The following is a 21520-nucleotide window of genomic DNA, read 5'->3' as shown; positions in this document are numbered from 1 at the left end:
ATGCACCGGTACAGGCTGGGGGAAGAGCTGCTGGGGAGGAGCTCTGCTGAGAGGGACCTGGGCGTCCTGGTGGACGACAGATTAACCATGAGCCAGCAGTGTGCCCTTGTAGCCAAAAAAGCCAATGGCATCCTGGGGTGCATTAAAAAGAGCGTGTCCAGCAGGTCGAAGGAGGTGATCCTCCCCCTCTACTCTGCCCTGGTGAGGCCTCATCTGGAATATTGTGTCCAGTTCTGGCCTCCCCAGTAAAAAAAAGACAGGGATCTCTTAGAAAGAGTCCAGCAGAGGGCCACTAAGATGGTGAAGGGCCTGGAGCATCTCCCCAATGAGGAGAGACTGAGGGAACTGGGTCTGTTTAGCCTTGAGAAAAGAAGGCTGAGAGGGGACAGGATCCAGGTTCTATAAATATTTGAGGTGTGGGGGGCAAAGTGTTGAGGCCAGACTCTTTTCAGCAGTGTGTGGAGACGGGACAAGGGGAAACAGACAGAAACTGCACCATAGGAAGTTCTGCACTAATGTGTGCAATAACTTCTTTACGGTGAGAGTGACAGAGCACTGGAACAGGCTGCCTAGGGTGGTTGTGGAATCTCCTTCTCTGGAGATATTCAAGACCTGCCTGGATGCTGAGCTGTGCAACGTGGTGTAGGGAACCTGCTTTGGCAGGGGGCTGGACTCAGTGGTCTCTGGAGGTCCCTTCCAACCCCTACAATTCTGTGATTCTGTGAATATCATGGAGTTGTTTGGATGGGGAAAGACTACCCCTTTGAATGACCTTTTGTCAGGGCATGTCCTGGGATTCCTAGGATCCTCAAAATGCAGCACTGCTTCTGTCACTGAAAAATGGGGCCCTGTGTGGGACGGAGGGAGGGTCCATGAGTCCCTGGCCCACCTGACTGAGTATTTCCATGGTCTTAGCAAAGACATACTTACAACTTGAGAATGACAGTTAGCTGTGTTCATGGTGGCATGGCCACTTTTAATGGCCTTGAACTGTCTGAACATAACTGAAGAGGCTCAGGCTGATGCAAATCAGCTATTGAATGATAGTGTTGAAAAACTGGAAAGACAGGTGGCAGTTTTGATGGGGAAAAAACCTAATTCAATCATTCTCCTATGGAAGATCAGAAACATCTCTCTGGAAGACCATGGGGACCCTGTACAAGGGAATCTGTATAAAATGGACTCTGTAAATGAAGGCACTAAAAGGTCAGATTTTGAGGTTCCATTTGGACTAGATCTATTTGAGATCTGACTGATTGTAACCCAAAAATGAAAAAAAAAAAAAAAAAAAAATGCAGGATAGGCTGGTGGGAGTGCCCTGACCAGTATCCAACCCCCCAAACCCTGCTGCCCATAATACAGCAGCTGAACTGATGGATATAGTACAGTGGTTTAGACAGAAACCAAGAGAGCATGCCAGCATAGCTGCTCTGGTTATGGGACATGGAGGCAGAAAGCGCTGTGGTGAATGGACTGGAAATTTCAAAACTGACATCCATTACTACTCACCCTGCCCTCAGGCAAAGACTGTATGCTCTGTCCAACATAATGAGGATAGCCATTTGATCAGTGAATGATTTATGGCTGTGTGTCATATAACATGGCCAAATAAGAATGACATACCATTAAATATCAGCCTGTGGTCCTCTATGGAGGACTAACAAAATTATATTAGAGAATTAGGCATGAAAGAGGCAATCTATGAAGATGATTTTGAGAGCCCAGTCAATAAATTTTTCATCAGGAACGAGGGATCTCATCCTACAGCCATCACCTTTACATCAGTATGGGTCTATGTTATCCATACTGAACCCCCCAGTGGCCCTCAGGTGCTGTAATACAACAGGCTGCCCAATTGATGGGGAGACAAGAGTGCCTACGGCCAGATGCAGGCTCTGAATGGTGGTGGAAAGGTCTGAGAAAGGCAGAGAACCATCTGCTGCCATGACTTAGGCGTCCAGCCCCTAAGGTAATCCAGTCTGGACCCATTAGGGTCTTGAGACAACAAATGTTTAAAGACCAGATTAGAGCAGGAGTTCAGTTTAAAAAGATCGATGGACAGCATAATCAGGAAAAAATATCTGTTAAACAGGCCCAAGCACTGAGTATTTATAGTCCAACCTTTTCAGCCAAACTAGATGTGAATGTAACTCAAGAAGGGTCTGGATGGGGGCTCTGGCAGAGCCAGAGTTCTTTGTGAACCCCTATGAGGTTTTGGCCACAGGTTTGGCATGGAGCAGAATAAAGATACATCACAGTTGAAAAGCATTTATTGGCTACCTATTCTACACTACAGGTGGTAGAACCAGTAGCTCAGATTTCAGAGGTTATCGTTAAACAACAAGGCCAGTCCAGGGGTGGGTAAAAGATCTAACACACATCTCTATGATGGGGGTGGCCCAATCACAAGCAGTGGTGCGCTCAGTTGTTCTGCTTGCCTGCTCCTCAAGGAGTTAAGAGAAATCTATGCCTGTTGCGTGTTCGAGTGCATGCGCAATGCCATGTGGAGGGCTTATCACAATAAAGATTGGCGGATTTGCTGCGTAGACCGGTCAGAACTCAGATCTGCGTTGTGCTTCCTGTGGCACCAAACGCCCAACAGTGGCAGTTCCGTGTATTGGCCAGCAGGTGGCAGCAGAGACCACGGAAAGAACGTCTGCGGGACAGACCCTGGGGATCCGTTCTCTTTTGATTATAGGGGAAGAACACAAAGATGGAAGAGGAGGGAAGGGGGAAAAAAAAAAGAAAAAAAGAAAAAACCAAACCACAGCAAACAAATAAAAACTTCTCCAAACGTAGCAAACTTGAATGTCTGTCAATAAATAAATGAGTAATTGAATTGATGTCCGTTTCAGACAGTCCCCTGTAGAATCAGGGTAAGGGTTAGGATTAGAGTTACATTGCAGGTTAATGCTGTTATCTTTACAGCTCCTGTGAGGGTTGGGGTCTGGGTCAGGTGTTTAAAAAATGAAATGAAAAAAGAATTAAAAAAATATATTGAAAGCTTCAGATTTCCTTAATCTTTGTGGGAATCATATAATGTGCAACTCAGATCTACCTCTTCGTACCTCTTTTGTGGTGTAGGGAACCTGCTTTGGCAGGGGGACTGGACTCAGTGGTCTCTGGAGGTCCCTTCCAACCCCTACAATTCTGTGATTCTGTGAATATCATGGAGTTGTTTGGATGGGGAAAGACTACCCCTTTGAATGACCTTTTGTCAGGGCATGTCCTGGGATTCCTAGGATCCTCAAAATGCAGCACTGCTTCTGTCACTGAAAAATGGGGCCGTGTGTGGGACGGAGGGAGGGTCCATGAGTCCCTGGCCCACCTGACTGAGTATTTCCGTGGTCTTAGCAAAGACATACTTACAACTTGAGAATGACAGTTAGCTGTGTTCATGGTGGCATGGCCACTTTTAATGGCCTTGAACTGTCTGAACATAACTGAAGAGGCTCAGGCTGATGCAAATCAGCTATTGAATGATAGTGTTGAAAAACTGGAAAGACAGGTGGCAGTTTTGATGGGGAAAAAACCTAATTCAATCATTCTCCTATGGAAGATCAGGAACATCTCTCTGGAAGACCATGGGGACCCTGTACAAGGGAATCTGTATAAAATGGACTCTGTAAATGAAGGCACTAAAAGGTCAGATTTTGAGGTTCCATTTGGACTAGATCTATTTGAGATCTGACTGATTGTAACCCAAAAATGAAAAAAAAAAAAAAAAAAAAATGCAGGATAGGCTGGTGGGAGTGCCCTGACCAGTGTCCACCCCCCAAACCCTGCTGCCCATAATACAGCAGCTGAACTGATGGATATAGTACAGTGGTTTAGACAGAAACCAAGAGAGCATGCCAGCATAGCTGCTCTGGTTATGGGACATGGAGGCAGAAAGTGCTATGGTGAATGGACTGGAAATTTCAAAACTGACATCCATTACTACTAACCCTGCCCTCAGGCAAAGACTTTATGCTCTTGTCTGGAGGGCTTATCGCAATAAAGACTGGCGGATTTGCTGCGTAGACCGGTCAGAACTCAGATCTGCGTTGTGCTTCCTGCGGCACCAAACGCCCAACAGTGGCAGTTCCGCTTATTGGCCAGCAGGTGGCAGCAGAGACCACGGAAAGAACGTCTGCGGGACAGACCCTGGGGATCCGTTCTCTTTTGATTATAGGGGAAGAACACAAAGATGGAAGAGGAGGGAAGGGGGAAAAAAAAAAGAAAAAAAGAAAAAACCAAACCACAGCAAACAAATAAAAACTTCTCCAAACGTAGCAAACGTGAATGTCTGTCAATAAATTAATGAGTAATTAAATTGATATCCCTTTCCCGCCCCCCCCCCCCCCCCCCAACTTCTGAGATGAAAAAAAAACACTTCTTTTAGAAGAAAACAGAGTATTAACAACTTCTGTACCTACATTCACCACTCTGAGATCCTGTCTGGGTCTCCCAAGGCTTGTAAATAACCACTGGGTCGGTTCTGATGTCGCGTGATTTGTTGTCAGTTCTCTCATGGTTCTCCGGTCAGTTCTCCGGTGCCAGGATCTGCCACAGGGCATTCTGACCACGGGCATCATGTTTCTACGCTGCCGCCTGCATTTAACAGGCAATGGGACTGCCCAGCATGTGCAAGGCAGCACCTCTTTCACACCACCAGAATGTTTAAGGCTGTTGGGATTGTTGTTAGCGTCCCATTAACATTGAGGCTAGAGATACCCTTAGGATTGACATTACTATTAGCATTACTTTGATGGTGCCCTATCTGGGTCATTTCCAGGGGATGTCAGGAGTAAGGCACAGTGTCAGGAGAAAAAGAACAGACTCTGTTACTTTATAAACGTGATAATAGAGAGAGTTCATTGGAAAAAATACAACTCTTAAATAATGCAAAGCATGCTTCTGATTGGATGCAGGCATCATCTGGGCTCTGATTAATATTACTCTTAAGGTAAAGATTATTGTTACCATAATGATTTTTTTTTTTGGATTATGATCAGGGTTAAGGTTCCTTTTGCTACAAACTTCTAGCATCATTTTTGTTGTTGCATTTGGAGTTAGGGACGATTTTAGAATCAGGGTAAGGGTTAGGATTAGAGTTACATTGCTGGTTAATGCTGTTATCTTTACAGCTCCTGTGAGGGTTGGGGTCTGGGTCAGGTGTTTAAAAATGAAATGAAAAAAGAATTAAAAAAATATATTGAAAGCTTCAGATTTCCTTAATCTTTGTGGGAATCATATAATGTGCAACTCAGATCTACCTCTTCGTGCAGTGACTGCCTGTAAATTTGCTGGAGCCTAATATAATATGGCCTTGTGCTTTCCACTAACTCACCTTCATTTCATTTTCATTAAATTTGCTTGGTAGTCGGATTTTGGTGTGTGGATATTTTAAAACAATCTGACATTGGCAAAAATTAAAAATAAATAAATAAATGCACAACAGCATCGTATCAATTTTTATAGATAAGATAAAGAAGAGCAGTTTCCCTTAGTTTTCTGTGCCTCTTTACTTTCTTACCCTCTCCCCTTGTGTGAGAAACTCTCAAAGTCAAAGATTTCTAGTTAGGCAAAGATGGCAGCGATAGCAGCAGTGCTTATTCATTATTGCAATACTGCGCGCACATCCCCTATTGGCAAGGGAGAAACTGCACACCAGTCAGTGAAATCAATTCTGTTCTGTGTCCTAAACCCACTGCAGGTGATGCTCTCATGGCTCTCATTGGTTGAGCATCTCAGGCTCACAGACTCCTCGAGACTGTGGCTAGGATTCATTTCCATAGAAGGTCAATTACCAACCTCTTGTTTTTAGGTCTGCCTTGTACTTTTCTGCGGACAGAGAAGGGCAATGTTTCCAAAAGTCAGTACATTCATTCTGTCCTGTGCTGGGCTCTACCCACCCTGTATTTATCTTGTGCTTGTCTCAATTCTCCCCATGTCAGAATGCCCCCAGTCTGAACTTAATTCTGTTCAGCAACTTTCTTGGTGGAAAAACTACTTATACAGCTGTTTTACAAGAGGGTTATACATTCAGTTAGGGCCTACACTATGTACTGAAAATACTGGAAACTTCCACTGCAAAAACACAATCTACCTCTCCCATCTGTGCAGCCTTGCAGACCCAGAGCATGCCAGGTTATTTCTGCTTTCATAGCATTTGCATGCTGTAGGGTGAGCACAAGGTTCTGCTGCTTGATTCTTCTGCAAGAGCTGCCTACCGGCAAATGGTTGCAGGGATGGAGGATGTGACAGAAAGCATTTGTCTCCACAAGAGCAGAGTTACATTCAGTGCAGAGTGTGAGAGTCAGGTTGGTGTGGAAAAGCACTGACACGCTGGGGATGATGCAGTGCTCACATGTCTAACACTCACAGACATTACTGTCAGAAGGATGGTGCTGTGTTGTGCTTCTACCTTTGGCAGCCCCTGGAGAAATGCTATGGCACACAGAACACCTTTGTATTGCACTGACTGCTGCCATGCAGCATGGATTTAACACACCAAATCCAGAGGAGCATGACTGCATCTAACTGCCCTGAGAAAAACTACTGTAGCTGAAGAGATGAGGAGGCAGCTGCTCATCTGCAGAACAAGCAGTACTGCCAGACATTGGGCCAGGTGAGCACCTCCTGCTGCAGCGTGATGATGACAGGGCTGGAGATGATCTGCAAAGCCAGCTTAAAAGTGGGAGACGTGAGTCAACATGGCAGGAGGACAGAGGTGTTAGGGAGCAGCCAAGGCATCAAAGAGTATCAAAAGGCTTTGAAAAGTATCACAAAGTGACAGCCAGGAAGACTGGGATATATCATGAGCAGCAACCTGGATGCTAGAGATTATTTGCTCCCATACAAAATGGTAGAGATCTTGCTGCAGACATCCCAAAGCCAGGCAAAATGGGAACCCAGAGCTCTGCCTGCAGGAACCCCACAGCCATAGCATTGCAAGCTGAGCTGCCTTGCTGTTTGTTGCATTCATCCCAATCCCTGTGATTGAAGACTCGGAATGCAGTCAAGGCGATGACTGAGCATGAGAGTGACTTTATTCAATAAAAGACAGGAGGGCTTGAGAGGTCAAGGGTGAAGATGGGACTCCTCTTGTCAAGATGAGAGTGGCTCAGAGCTGGTGCTGCTGCCTGGTGCCTGGGACTGGCAGCCTGACTCTAAGTCCCCATCTAAGATGCTCAGCTTCACCTCACTGATGCTGCCCTGCTCCTGCATGGTGGTGCTGCTGCTGGGACACTCGGGCTGTGCTTGGGATGGGCAGCACTGCAAAGGCGCTGGGTCACAATCCAGGCAGGTGACTGCTGTGTCTGGCAGGCTCAGGTCACGAGCTTCAGCAGAGCCAGGAGATATGAGAGCATGAACGTGGATGAGCCCCTTGTGTCCATCACTGTTACCATGTGGAAGGCTGTCATCCGAATTGCAGCGATTCATGCTTAATAAGAACTCTCCATTGATGGAAAGACACTGCTTGGTTTGGATCTTTGGGGTTGACAAGGGCTCGAATCACCTAGGAAGGCATAGAAACACAAGGGTTAGTTTCAAACATTTGCAAGTTGAATCATGAAAGGTTGTTGATACTTGGTAATAGAGTGGCGGCAGGAAGAAGCAAGTAGGCTTGAAGCAGCATAGCCACTGTCTTGAAAGTGATCCTCATTCAGGTCCAGCTCGTGTGTTGTTTCACTGTAATCTGCTTCTTTGGGTCTACCTAGTGGGCAGCAACACTCGAGCTGTTACTGATATCATTGAAAAGAACTGGAGACAATTGTTCTATTCCTAAGAGCTTCAAGGTGCCTAGAAGCACAAATAGAAACCAGCAGTATTTCATCACTTCACCAAAAGGAAGGTCAAACACCTGAGCTGTGAAGAGCAGTTACAGAACCTATGCATAAGATCACACCAGACATACTTTGTTCTAACAACAGTTATGGCACATAGTCCATTTCCTTCAATATTCCCAAAATGAAATGATGTGGAGCATTACAGGGAAAGAAACACTGCACACAGACACTATGACCCTGATTAGACTCAAGCAGCAGACTTAAAACAAGTCAGAGTTTTTGATTCCAGGATATTTCAGGACCTATCGTGTGAAATTCAGTTACACAACAGTGCCAAGGTGCCTGCGTTTCAAGCAACTTTCAGATCACAGCCATGTAAAATAAAAACAAATTCAGTGCAGAAATAGCAAGCCTGTACCTTAATACTCATGAGATTATCCATTTTTTACTGCATTCTGACTAAGTTCTAAAACTTGCTCATCCCAGTTCACTTCAACAAGTTCCACCAATTCAAGCAACGCAGTTCTGAGATCCTGTGTATGTTGTGCAGATAGAATTGAACAGTGCAGAAATAGTCTCTGACAGCTTTAAGAGCTCCGTTCTGCTTACAAACTCTCAGTCCAAAACTATTCAGTTTTAAGGAAATGAACACCTGAAGCAGTTGGATCATCTGCCATTTGCCGCATTCTGCTTCTTGGCATCATGATTAGCACGAAGGGTTTTCTGCTGTCCTGCAGAGATGGAAAAAGTCCTGCTTACAAATGGACCAAGTTTCAGTGTACAGCAGAGTTTGTACCAGACTAATAAGCCACGTCATTCAATTCATTTGCTCAGGTTGTTATGCACTCCGAAAGGAAACAGAACTAACTGCTGGATTCTGAAGGCAATCTGTGGGGTCCTACATTACCTCCTGATTCTGGAAGAGGAAATTCTAATAGCAAATGCAGAACTTTGATCTTTGTAGACATGAGAAGAGCTGGCATTTAGGAACATTCATTTCAGGGAAATCAAATGATGTGTCTGTATTTTTACTACAGATAGTATAGGGAGCAGCCAGTTGAAGAACCAGATACAAAAAATCCAGACCATTGGCAAGAAAATACTTCTCCTTAAATTCTGTATGCTATCATGGTACAGAATTAGGCTACAGTGCCACATAGGCCAACCAAGCGTAGAACCAATTCCACTAAATACTGGTAGACAAAGCAGCAAAAACAGGGACAATATTCAGCAGACAGGCCTTTCTACTCACAGCTCAGCATGTTCTGCCATCCGAAAAGCAAGGCCTCTTGTCAAGCTCAGCTATTTCCCTTCTCAGTGTATTCTAGCACCACTGATACCCACTGGTATCCTCCTGTAGAGTGCCATCATATTGTCATCATCCAAAGGGAAAACCCACACAGCAGAGCATACAGCACTACACCCATGCTCCAAATATCCGCCTGAAAAACAAAAAGACAAGCTTACAAACCTGAAGCACCTCAAATGGCTTCCTGACAGACTGGATTGTCTGCCCTTGCCAAAGCCCACATATAGCCCATGAAAAGCTGGCTCTTTCCCTCAGGAAAAAGAGCCTTATCGTCCCAGAGAAAGCATATAACCCTCATTCAATTGCCCTTTCACTCAGCTTAGAGCACTACTAAAACCAGCATCTTCACCTTAGCTCATCACACTGCTGCAGTTCCTTTTACAAGGATTTCACTGGCAAAAATGAAATCAAAGCCGTCACAAGGGATTTAGCACAGTTACGTGTTACTGGCTACGAGAGCTGTCAGCACAGTCACCTGTCTGGCTTTGCTGCTGTTCTATTTATGTACAGGCACAACAAGGTTCAGACACCTCACAGTGCAATTCTCACTTTGACTGTAAAGAAAAAGGAGGCTTGAAAAGCAGCGTGTGGAAAACAAAGAAACAAGAATTAGAACAACAGTGGGGCCATGGCACTTGTAGGAATTGCTCCGCCTTTAACAGCGATTCAAGAAGGATGAGGGCATTCCAAACCAGACCAGTTTGGACAGATTAACAACTGCAAGTAGTGGGTTCCAAAATTCCAGACATGAAATCAAAGCTGGAAAAACTCTTCACATTTTCATCTCTCAATTTTTAGTACATTGTGCATTACAACGGAAACAATTCTTCACATACAACTTGGAAGCTAAAGACAAGTCTGACAAAACAGACTGCACAAAAATGATGGATAATTAACAGAGCAAATTGCTCTTTTAAAAACTTAGTAATAGAAAGAGATCTCTGAAGTTGCTGTTCTGTAGAGAACCAAAGCAGTCGCTTGAGGCAGTTCAGGATTAGCCTGAGACAAACCAGCCAGCTGTGTGAACTGAGACCAATTGCACTTCTTCTATTTTACTTTCATTCTATGTGACCTCACTAAGCAAATATTGTCTAAGACCATGAGCATCACATAAATGTGCAGATCTCAAGCTGCTCACTTATCTAGTACCCTTGGCATGATGCTTTATTTTCCTCAGCTATTCATCTAGTTTGTGCCTGTTGATTGTGCAACAACAGACTGTTGGTCTCGATTACCTGTAAGAGGCTTTAAATTTGGCCAGGAAAAATCATTTGAGGATAAGTAATTATCTGGGACTCAGTAAGGCAGTCTTCCCATGCTTTCATAACAGCCGAGATACACACACACACAAACTCATGGAACCCCACTGCTTTGCACAATCCTGTGCACACTCACATGTGTCATGCACTGATTTCCCAGCCAGTCCTCATGGGGTCTATTACTTAGGACAGGAGTGCAGGGGAGCAGCCAGAAGCTGTTTGCATTCCCTGCTGTCTGCTGGGCAGCTTTGCTGGAGATGCTTGGGTTGCTTTGCTTTTCCTTGGGAGGTGGGAAGGAGCTTTGGGTTGGAGGCACATCCCGTGCCAGAGCATCTCGATGGCACGTGTGTGGCACTGATCTGCAGCAGATGAAGGGGAGGAGGTCCCAGCACAGCCCTGCACCATGCTCTGCCACACTGGGCAGCTTGTTCCTGGCTCAGCAGCGTCATCAGACAAGAAGCAGGGAAGGAAATCAAGGATGGGGGGTACCATCAAACGCAGTTAGTGCATGCCTGTGCAAGACAAACAGACCCAGAGCTTGCGGGTTATTCCTGCTTTTGTAGCATTTGTGTGCTGTAGCTGAGCAAAAGGTTCTGCTGCTTGAATCTTCTTCTGCAAGAGCCACCTACCGGTAAATGTCTGCAGGGATGGAGGATGTGACAGAAAGCATTTGTCTCCATGACAGCGTAGTTACACTTGGTCTAGAGAGTGAGAGAGGCAGGCAGCACTGCCTGATGTTGGTCAGGGCGAGCTCCTCCTGCTGCAGCGCGATGATGGCAGGGCTAGAGATGATCTGCAGGGACAGCTCACAGGTGGGAGCCAGGAATGGACACGGCGGGAGGACAGAGGTGTTAGGGAGCAGCCACGGCATCAAAGAGCATCAAAAGGCCCTGAAAAGCATCACAGCCACAGCCAGGAAGCTTGGGGTTTTCATGAGCAGCATCCAGGATGCTAGAGACTATTTGCTGCCATACACAACGGCAGCAGAGCTCTCGCTGCAGGCATCCCAAAGTCAGGCAAAATGGGAACACACCCAGAGCTCGGCCGCACAAACCCCACAGCCAGAGTGTTGTAAGCTGAGCTGCCTTGCAGTTTCTTGCACTCATCCCAATCTCTGCGAATGAAAACTCGGAATTCAGTCAAGGCATTGATTGAGCACGAGCGTGCCTTTATTCAATAGGAGAAAGGAGGGGGTGTGAGGTCTGGAGGAAAGATGGGACTCATCCTCTCTTGTAATCATGAGAGCTGCTCAGAGACCGTGCTGTTGCCCGGAGCCTGGGACTCGTGTCCTGATTCTGTGCCCCCCTGCGAGATGCTCAGCTTCTCCTCGGTGATGCTGACCTGAGCCTGCATGGTGGTGCTGCTGTCGGGGCACTCAGGCTGTGCTTGGGCTGGGCTGCACTGCAGAGACATTGAGTCCAGGCTGGTGCCTGAGGTGTCTGGTGGGCTCAGGTCAGCAGCTTCAGTAGGGATGGGATGAATGAAGGCTTCAACGATGATGACCTTCTTCTCTGGATAGCTGATGTTATACGGAAGGCTTTCATCTGAACTGCAGCATTCTGTGCTTAGTAACAACTCTTCATTGATGGAAGATGCGTCATCGTAACATGCCCTGCGTCTTGGGGATATACAAGGGCTCGGGTCACCTAGGAAGGAGCAGATGTACAGCAGTTAGTGTCGAACGTTCGCAAGATGAACCATGGAGATTCTTGACATTTGGCTATGTAGTGGTGGTGGGCAGAAGCAAATAGGCTTCTAGCAACAGTGTCACTGTCTTGAAAGTGATCCACGTGCAGGTCCAGCTCTTGTGTTGACAAGAGACTCATTTGGGAAATACAGGGATCAACTGAAGATGTCAGGCACGGGCTTGAACGCCAGAAGGAGGTACAAGCCCACTGAAAGCATGAATTCTACCTGTGTTGCTGACAAGCAGTGTTTTGTAAGCTGGACTTGCACCCTTACCTGCCAGGACCAAGACTTCTGCTTCAGAGGGCTCCCTGGCACTGCTCTGCAGTTGGTGTTTGGCCACAGGGGATGGTTTGCCCAGGCAGAAGCAGGAACACCAACTGCCAGCTGCTGACTCTGCCCTCTTCCTGGGAGAACTCATTCTGCAGAGAAAACAGAGCATGCTGTCAGACGTGGTGCAGGGTGATGGAAGAGCTGCACCGAGCCCTGGCCAAAAGTTGCCTGTTCTGGGCACTGCCTGCTTTCTGCTGAAACACAGCTTAGAAACGCCCTCTGTTTCAAACAGCAGAGGATGCTTCCATTCCTACAGCTCAGCCCTCAAGTCCTGAAGGCTAAATACCTCTCAACGATGTCAAGCAAGGACATGGATCCGGAGAATGTCGGAGGCTCAGGCTGCTTTGCTCTCCCAGGGCTGACCTTCACCAGGGAACAAAGGCCGTTGATGAGCTTGCCCCATTTCTTTGGCTCTGCGCAACAAAACAAAGAAACCAGTTCATTTCAGGCCTGGCTCGGTTGGACGAAGCTGAGCGCGATGCATTCGACAGAGCATGTAACAACGGGAAGAACATTCCCAACAAGGACACGCAAGAATGGATTTTCCCCATCCCTGGAGGTGCCCAAGGAGATTACTGTAGTTCTCTTTCTAAGCTTGCTGAACTTGGGCATAAACAAACCCCCTGAAAGTAACGTTCTGACCCTATTTGACTAACTCGCATTGTCAAATGTAAATTACGCACCTGGCTTTGGCAATGAATTGAGGAGGGAATCGGGAACTTTTCCGCTGATGAGTTCCATGCACTCACCAGGGAAAAGCCCAACCTGTAATTAGAACAAAAAGACAGGTGAGCATTAGCCCGAGCCCAGAGCCAAAGGGAAGGTCCACTGACAGTGACACAGGGCAACTGTTTGCATCCAGCAGCCATCCTGTGCAGGCAGAGCAGCTCCAAGCTGAGATTCCCAACTCTACTGAAGTTGTGCTCTCTAGTCAAAAACGTGTGCCTACCTCAAAGCCACGCTTGCCTCTCCACCAGGGGCTCAGCCTGTTGATATGTCCTCATATCAACAATGCTCACCAGATCTCCGACCTGAAAGAGATTGAAACATCAATCCCAGATTCAGCAAATCTGGTAGGAAAACAAAGCAGAAAGGACTGCCCTCTTCTATGCACGACAACACGGAACGCCTGGAACTGCTTACCTCCAGAGAGAGCTCATCTGGCCCCTGGGCGACGTGGCTCTTAATAACATGGGCTGCCGCAAATGCTGGTACGTTTAAAGATGACATAGCACGCACCAGCTGCGGCTTCTGCATGTTATCAGCCTGCAAAACAGAGAACAGGCCGTGGTCAGGAGCTGAGGACAAACCACGAGGATTTCAAGGTGAGGAGCACATCTGCAGAGAAAGCTGCAGCAAATGCGCTCCGTCCTTCTCAGGAGCACTTCAGAAGGAGCTGCACGTCTCATAGCTCTGGAGCAGCACTTCTTCCCCACCCTTCACTACTCCAAGCAGCTCCAACAAACTTCTCAGAAGAAATCCAGGCCAGCACAGACCTGGCAGACCAGAACCAAGTGCAGCTTGTGTGACGGCAGTGCCCACTCCTTGCTTCCACCCTGCTCCAGCAGGTTAAGGAGTCTGAGCCTCACTGGCCTTTGACAACTCAAGACTTTCAGCACCTCATGCCAACATTTCTCACTAAGATACACCTCAGGCATTGAATTCTCTTCTCACTACCTCCTCCCAGTCCTCCCCTAGGAACAGAAACCATTCAGATTCTACAGCAAACACATCTACCCTGCAAGAGCACACTGAACCACCTGCAACAATGAAACATGGTTTTGGAGAGTGGGTTTGAAAACACACCTGTAGACAGCTGTCTCCCTGTAGCCAAAAGGAAACCAAGCAGCAAAAGAAGAGTCCAGCCTGAAATATGCCCATGCTACTAGCCCAGGTTTTTCACAGTCAATGCAGAATCCATCCTGCTCTTGAGTTAACAAATGACCAGTGGGTCTCCCCTTGCTCCACCCCTTCTCCTTCAAAGCCAGAAAAAGAAAGAAAAACAAGTAGAAGAAAACCCAGACGTACCTTTCCACACACAAAGCAGAAAGTGGAACAGCAGTTGTCTCCTTCCTGAGACATGGTGGGGCGCATCCCAGAGGAAGCCCAAGTTCTTTGCTTCTCTCCACAGGGACTTCAAGCACTCTTGGCAAGAGCTGCTTTGGTTCTTTCTTCAATTGCTTCCATCACCAGAATCTCCTTTGGAAAAGGAACCCGAATGAAAGAATCAGCAAATGAAAAAGAATGAGCAATAGCCACTTTACCAGCTTTCTTCTGACACTCAATTTAGACTCTTGACTCGGGCAAGGTCTTAAAATCAGCTGGTTACAAGAACTGTCCCAAAATATATCCAACATCTGTACAGCTGCCGTTATTTCTGACAGCGAGTGTAATCACAGAATCATAGAATGGCCCGGGTTGGAAGGGACCTCAAGGATCATGAAGATCAATCACCTCCCTGTCCCTGCTGGCCATCCCCTCTTCTGATGGAGCCCAGGGGACCATTTGCTCTCTGAGCTGCAAGAGCACGCTGATGGCTCACGTTCTGTTTTTCATCCACCAGGACCCCCAGGTCCTTCTCTGCGGGGCTTCTCTTAAGGACTGCTCCTCCCAGTCTGTAGAAATGCCTGGGATTCCTCCAGCCCAAGTGCAAAACCTTGCACTTTGCTGTGTTGAACCTCATTAAATTCACCTAGGCCAACCTCTCGGTTGAGCTCCCTCTGAATGGCATCCCTTCCTTCCACTGCGTCAGCCGCACCACTCAGCAAACAGCAGAGGGTGCACTCCATTGCATCATTGGTGTCTCTGATAACCATGTAAAAAAGCACTGGTCCCAAGACAGACTCCTGGATGACACCACTTGTTATCGGCCTCCACCTGGACATCAAACCATGAGTCACCACCCTCTGTCCTCTACAAAACCTCTTTGTCTTCTACTCCTGCTGCAGCTGCAATGGCTGCACCAGCATGACTCACGTGTTTGACAATCCTCCAGCTCTGGCCTAGCCATGCACAGCAGCAGTCCGTCTCCCTCCCAGCTCACTCACCAGTGTGCTGCTGTGCCCCAAATTCAGTGCAGCAGCATTGAGAGCAGGCAGCACCCATCACCCTCCTCTAACTCTCTCTGCCAGCTGCGATGAGGACTGACACAGCACGCCCACCCCAGCCCAGCTTTTCTGCTGAGACACCTCCCAGCAACCACCCAGCACCAATCCCAGTTGCTGCAAACTGTCTGAGAGCCTGCTGGAGTGCACTGACAATAACTTTGTGGGCCAAGCATTAAGCACACCAAGCAGAAGGGAAGCATTACTGGACATGCTGAACAGCAGGGGTTAAGACTGGAGGTGGTCAGGGCTGTAGTGACCATGCCCTCCTAGAGTTCCTCATCTCAAGGAATGTGTGCCTGGCAAAAAGCAAAGTCAGGACCCTGAGCTTCAGGAGAGTCAGCTGCAGGCTGTTCAAAGAATTCTTGCATGAGAGACACTGGAAAACTGTTTTTAGGGGTAAAGGAATGGAAAAGAGATGGTAACTTTCTCAGAAAACCTTACTCAGAGCTGGAGCTCTTAGCTCCATCCCGACCACACGAAACACAGCAGAGGAGGCAGGAAAGCAGCATGGCTGAACCTGCTGGTTACAGGGAGCAACAAGAAGGAAATGGAGAAACAGCGGAAACGGAGACATGCAGCCTGGTCGCTTTGGTGGCCTTCTACAGTGGAGTGACAGCATCAGTAGGGAAAGGAAAAGCAACTGACATCACTCAGCCAGACTTTTGCAAGGCCTTCGATGTTGAGCAAGTTTCCTGTTAGAACTCAGTGTGAACAAATCTACCACTGAGCAACACCCTGAGCCCCCACTCACCTCAGCAGAGGAAAGCCTGCACCCCAGCCTTCCGCCTATTCTGCTCCATTGATGGAAGCACACCGGGCATCATTGCTACTCACCCGACCAATGATGATAGGGGCAGAAAAGGGAATTCCTCTTTACCTTTCAGATGAAAAATTGATGACTGTGTGGAACCTTCCCAGTACCGCTGCGGGGCCTTCCTTTACTTGTATCCTGCTGCTCCGTGTCACAGTGGGAGAGCTGCTCTGGCCTCTCCTCTCAGCCTGTGCCTCCTGCAATGTGAGCAGCTTTGTGGATAGAGGAGACACCCACACAGACTTGGGCCTGGATAGAGAACTGTGCCCTACAACATAGGTACATTTACATCATGCTCTTTTCCTTGTGTGTGAGCAATCCTTGCTCTTTTCAGATGGTACTATGAGCGTGTGACACCCCAAACACATAGTTAGCATCTGTCCATATCATTAAGGCTCTCGTCAAGGCAGTTATTTCAGCCTTCTGAGGGGTAGTCCCCACGGCTGATGGTTGTGCTTCCATTCCCTGCTCAGTAGCAGTTACTGCATGTCCTGCCTTACAGCCTCCTTGTCTCACAAAACTGCAGCTGCTGGTAAACCAGGCGTCTTCTGCATCTTCTAAGGGTTCGTCCTTCAGCTCCGACTGACTGGATGTAATGTGCAGCATCAGTTGTTTCAAAGCAGTGATGTCATCCTGGTTCTCCACCAGGGGAGTTCCGCTAAGGAAAGATACTGGGTTGGCAATAGTAGTTACAATTATTTCTATATCACCCTGCTCTACCAGGATGGCCTGGTATTTCGGGAATCTTTGGGGTGAACAGATGCCATTCAGAGGGACCTTGACAGGCTGGAAAGCTGGGCTCGGGTGAACCTAATGAGGTTCAACACAGCAAAGTGCAAGGTTTTGCACTTGGGCCGGAAGAACCCCAGGCACCTGTACAGGCTGGGAGGAGTTGTCCTTGAGAGCAGCTCGGCTGAAAAAGACCTAGGGGTCCTGATAGATGAGAAACTTAACATGAGCCAGCAGTGCGCTCTGGCAGCCCGGAAAGCAAATGGGATCCTGGGCTCCATCAGGAGAGGGGTGGTCAGCAGGGATAGGGAGGTGATCGTCCCTCTCTACTCTGCTCTTGTGAGGCCCCATCTGGAGTACTGTGTCCAGGTGCGGAGCCCTCAGTACAAAAAAGATATGGAGATTTTGGAAAGGGTCCAGAGGAGGGCCACAAAGATGATCAGGGGGCTGGAGCACCTCCCCTATGAGGACAGGCTGAGGGAGTTGGGTTTGTTCAGCCTGGAGAAGAGAAGGTTGCGGGGTGACCTCATTGCAGCCTTTCAGTACCTGAAGGGAACTTACTCCCAGGAGGGGAGTAAACTCTTCGAAAGGGCTGATAATAGCAGGACTAGGGGAAATGGTTTTAAGTTGAAGGAGGGAAGATTTAGGTTGGATGTTAGGGGAAAGTTCTTTACTAGAAGGGTGGTTAGGTCCTGGAACAGGCTGCCCAGTGAGGTTGTGGATGCCCCGTCCTTGGAGGTGTTCAAGACCAGGTTGGACGGGGCCCTGGGCAACCTGATCTAGTAAAGGCGTATGTTTGGTGGCCCTGCTAGGCAGGGGGGTTGGAACTACATGATCCTTGAGGTCCCTTCCAACCCGGGTAATTCTGTGATTCTGTGATTCTGTGGGGTGAAAGCCAATGTCCCCCTTTTGCCTCCAATACAGTAAACACTGCATGAGATATTAAAACTGGTATCCTTTGGCCCAGTGTAGATTGATGGGCTTCTTGAATATTGAGCACCAGTGCACCCTGGATATCCCTTACTCACTTCAAGCTGTTTCAAGTTTACCATCAGTCCGTAGCTGTGTATCCATGGTCGGCACCCTCCTGTCATTCCTGGCAACGTATGGAGTTCCTTGGCAGTTTGCAGCTCAGGGGTTGAGCAGATGGCTTCTTTCTTGGCAGTCCTTAAGGTTCAAAGTCCAGCTGTCATCTCCTATCCCAAATACGTCACTTGCTGCTGAGTTATTTGTGCTTTCTGTAAACCAAGAAACTCAGCAAACTCTCAGTCTATTGTACACAGTCCTTTTTTTGCTGTGGCACCCACGTGCTCCAGTAAAGTTCCACCCTAGGATGGAGGATCCCAGGTCTCAGGCTCACGAGTTGACCAGTTCTCAACAATCATTTAGCTGTTCTCACAACCCTGGGTAACACTGTCCAGGTTCACTGAGTCTCTTCTCCCTCTATTAGGGAGAACAGATACACGCAAGTACTCGTATGCTATCATGAGGAATTCAGTAGGTTACATTTAATTTAGAAGCATGATGCAATCAAAAGCTCGCTTAAATAAAAGCATACCCTTTTCTTTCACTCAAAATAATAGCCCAGAAAAAAATAAAAACAAAACAAAACTCTCATCATAATTGTTAAAGAAATTATCTACTAAATCTCGATGGAGAGTGGAGACACATGCTAGTTTTAGGAACACAGCACTTATCTCATTATCTGAATGCATCTCAAGGCATGCTCCTTGTGAAACTGTGAGAACTTCTATCATTAACAGACGTGTACCATGCCCTGATATATGGTTAAACCGCTTGCAGTGCACTGTCAGATGTACAGGATGGCAGCTGTATGTGCTGTGACCAAATAAACCCCACACTGAAACCTTTCAGAATTTTAGGACCTACAAGTACTGCATTCATATTAAAAGTAAAAAATTCCTAAGCTACACATGTTCTAGGTTTCCATTTGTTAGATACAACATACCTTTGGAAGTAGGCGCCTAAAAAGATATGCCTTCTACTTGCTTCTCTGTCTGGCTCTTCGAAAAGAAGGCCTTTGGAGCAGGAAATGCAAAGGGCAGCTCATTTCTTAACACTGACTCTGCATCAACATTCTCTGTGTTTGCACGCTTCTTAGATGCCACTTTTCTTGTCACTGGAGTTGACAGTGTGAATTCCATATCACCCAGTTGAGTATCATGCCTCGAATGGTGCCAGAGACGGAACAAAAGGTTTTCTGATCACAGCCGGAGAAGTTACTGTCAAAGAAATTCTAACAGCTGAGAAGGTCAGACACAATGCTTATAAAAATATCATACATTATTTGGCTATTGAACAAAACAGTTGAAAACTCTGATTCTCTCCTAGAATAAGTTCGTTTCTTATAGACTGTCAAACACCATTTTTTTATTTGTTCATCTCAATTCTCCACTGAGGATTAACCTTCACCAGCTTATCTAAACATAAATATGAATTATCACTTGGTTTAGTTAAAAATTTGAATAATATCACAGTGGATTTTGTTGTCCAACACAGTAAGATTGAATTTCTTTCGGTACCTTTCAACCTCTGCCTACCTCCAGCCTAACTCCAGAATCTTATTAACTGTGCCTTATCGCTTCCCATTGTGTTTTAAAATCCTCACTGACTCCTTTACTTGTTCCCTTGCTTGCTGTTTCTGTGCAAACCAAACACTGGAGTTAGGGATCACGTCAAACCAACCATGGCCTACAGGTAGAAGGCAACAAAATTTATGCTTAACATACTTCTTTGCTCTATCTTTATCTTCCTTTGGTCAAGGTCCACTAGATACTTAAATATGGAGTAAGCACTAGATACAATGAGAAGCAGATTTCTTGATTAAGAGCTGTATTTTTTCTGTAAGAAACTAGCTGTACATCTTCACACACCTGCTTTGTTTTCTGAGTATTTAGATCGAGTGGAGATTCTTCAAACACTGAAGCTACATCAGAAAATTCCATGGATCCAAACGCATCTGGCACATGGCTGCAGTCTGGCACATCTTCATATGCCAGAGCCTTTTCAGACAGAAATGTTCCACCGAGATTCTTTTGCAGAATTAGAAGGAAGATTTCATCAGAAGATTTCACCACTAAAGTCTAAATAAGACTGGTTTGCAAGTTCCAAACTATGGCTAACAGCTAATGGAAGTCCACAGGCCAGCAGCAACAACTTTTATATTATGTTCTTAATATTCTAATTGCTGATATGACGTTCATATAAAGAGCAGAAGGGAAATTACTCTTAGAGCTCAAGTCATCTTTCACAGCCTGCGTCAACAAGAGCAGCACCTCATAGCCTTTGGTTTCAAGACCTGGACCACAAGCTAGCTAATGATTTTACACAGAATTCCAGAGTTCAAGTCACTGTTTACATTAGGGCTGAAATTGTACTGAAAGCCTTCAAGTTCATCACACTTAATTATCACTGGCACCACACATAACTCCACGTTACATATGTGATCACACGCAACCTGGCAACTTCAGACAGTTCCCAAAGCACTCCACTTGCACTTGGCTACTAAAGTACAGAAAAAGGAATTAACATCAGAAATAGCTGCAGTCAAAACCATCTAAGAATCCAAGTCTCCAGGAAACAAGGAAAGCAAATCCTCTCCAGGACTGTGTTCTAAAAGGAAACAGATCAGAAAGGTGAGTTCTTCCCCCCTTTGACCACCCACTCATGTAACGTCCATGTCATTTCTAAGTATGCTGCCCAGACCAAGACTGAGGATGCTTCAGAAGAAGACCTTCCCTGCTAAGCCAAACAGAACAAGTAAGGTACCAAAATATGTAGAGCCAAACGAGGAAAGGTGCTCTAAGAAGGTAAGCATCACAAGAGACCAACAGGAATACTTACACAATCCAAACAATGCACAGTTTCTGTTCCACAAGCTGCCAAGAGGAATGTGTGCAGTACTCACAGCGCACCATGTACACTGCTTACTGCAGTCATACTGCTTCGTAGGACCAGCCCAACTTACTAAAACACTTTAATGAGCAATCCGAACTGTCTGGATCAGCACGGTTCACTTGGAAGGGACCTTCACAGATAAACCTGAAGAGGTGAGGCGACTGCACTATCTAAACCTTAAAGCATATAGGACCTTAAAGCATAAGCTTAAAGCACAGAAGCATGACCAGCAGGTCGAGGGAGGTGGTGCTGCCCCTCCACACTCCTCTCATTGAAACCCCATCTGGAGCACTGCACGCAGTTCTGGAGCCCTCAACACAAGAAGGACTTGGAGATGTTCAGGCAGGTCCAGAGGAGGGCCATGAAGGTGATCAGAGAGGGCTGAAAGCACCTCTACTATGTGCACAGGCTGAGAGAGATGGGGCTCTTCAGCCTGGAGAAGACTCCAAGGAGACCTTAGAGTGGCCTTCCAGTATCTGAAGAGGGCCTACAGGGAAGGCTGGGGAGGGACTTTTCATAAGGGCAGGTAGCAACAGAATGAGGGGAAATGGCTTTACATGGGAAGAAGGTAGATTAGGATTGGATATTAGGAA

The sequence above is a fragment of the Coturnix japonica genome, chromosome 9, assembly GCF_054131305.1.
Source record: "Coturnix japonica strain WE chromosome 9, WE-NBRP24, whole genome shotgun sequence".
NCBI classification, from domain to species: Eukaryota; Metazoa; Chordata; class Aves; order Galliformes; family Phasianidae; genus Coturnix; species Coturnix japonica.
The sequence above is the reverse complement of the archived record's forward strand: the minus strand, read 5'-3'. Positions refer to the sequence as shown.